This window comes from Coturnix japonica, unplaced genomic scaffold (assembly GCF_001577835.2).
Source record: "Coturnix japonica isolate 7356 unplaced genomic scaffold, Coturnix japonica 2.1 chrUnrandom581, whole genome shotgun sequence".
NCBI classification, from domain to species: domain Eukaryota; kingdom Metazoa; phylum Chordata; class Aves; order Galliformes; family Phasianidae; genus Coturnix; species Coturnix japonica.
In genome coordinates, this window is record NW_015439955.1 from 7146 (window position 1) to 8498 (window position 1353).

At 49.3% G+C, this 1353-nt stretch overlaps 1 long non-coding RNA gene across 1 annotated transcript; it reads left to right on the forward strand.

Moving 5' to 3' along the window:
- Nucleotides 1-38: 38 nt before the first annotated feature.
- LOC116652669 lies at nucleotides 39-1089 on the forward strand. The gene is made up of 2 exons (XR_004305807.1): nucleotides 39-186; nucleotides 790-1089. It is a non-coding gene; the product is annotated as an uncharacterized LOC116652669 (long non-coding RNA).
- Nucleotides 1090-1353: the final 264 nt, after the last annotated feature.

Sequence of the window (1353 nt, forward strand, 5' to 3'; positions counted from 1 at the left end):
CCCCTATATAATCTATATGATGTCCCTATAGGATTTAACCCCTATATAATCTATATGATGTCCCTATAGGAGAAGAGCAAACTGGAAAGTGAACTGGCCAATTTCGGGCCCCGAATCAACGACATTAAAAGGATCATCCAGGGCCGGGAGAGGGAGATGAGGGACCTGAAGGAGAAGATGAACCAGGTCTGAAATGGGGTGGGGGGCTTTTAGGGTTTTAGGGACCCCCCCTCTATTCACATACATAGATTTGGGGTCACCCCACCACCTCAACTTTGGGTCTATGGGGAGGATTTGGGGTCAATGAACCCATAGCCCCATTGATATGGCAGGTGGAGGATGAGGTCTTTAAGGGGGGAGGCTTATAGGGGATGGGGGGGCTTATAGGGTTTTAGGGACCCCCCCCAACTCAACGTTGGGTTTATGGGGTGTATTTGGGGTCAGTGGACCCGTGTCCCCATTGAAATGCAGGTGGAGGATGAGGTCTTTGAGGGGGGTGGGCTTATAGGGGATGGGGGGGCTTATAGGGTTTTAGGGACCCCCCACCTATTCACATGCATAGATTTGGGTTTATGGGGTGGATTTGGGGTCAATGGACCCCATTGAAATGGGAGGTGGAGGATGAGGTCTTTGAGGGGGGTGGGCTTTAGGATGGGGATTTGGGGGGGGGGCTTATAGGGGATGGGGGGGCTTATAGGGTTTTAGGGACCCCCCCCAATTCACATGCATAGATTTGGGTTTATGGGGTGGATTTGGGGTCAATGGACCCGTGTCCCCATTGAAATGCAGGTGGAGGATGAGGTTTTTGAGGAGTTTTGCCGTGAAATCGGGGTCCGCAACATCCGCGAGTTCGAGGAGGAAAAAGTGAAGAGACAGAACGAGATCGCCAAAAAGAGGTGGAAATCAGCCCAAAAATGACACCAAATCTGACCCAAATCTGACCCAAATCAGCCCAAAAACACCCCCAAAATCATCCAAAAATCACACTGAAATCACACAAAAAAACACCCGAAGAACACCCTTGAAATCACACTAAAATCACCCCTGAAATCAAACTGAAATCACACCAAAATCAGACTGAAACCACACTGAAATCAGCCCAAAAACACCCCTGAAATCACCCCCAAGATCGATCCTGAAATCAGCCTGAAATCACACCAAAATCACCCCCAAAAACACTCCCGAATCGACCCCAAAATCAACCCTGAAATCACCCCAAAATCACACCAGAATCGTCCCCAAAACACCCCTGAATTGATCCCAAAATCAACCCTGAAATCACCCCAAAACCACCCCCAAAATCACACCGGAATCACCCCAAAAACACCCCTGAAATCGACCCAGAAATCACAC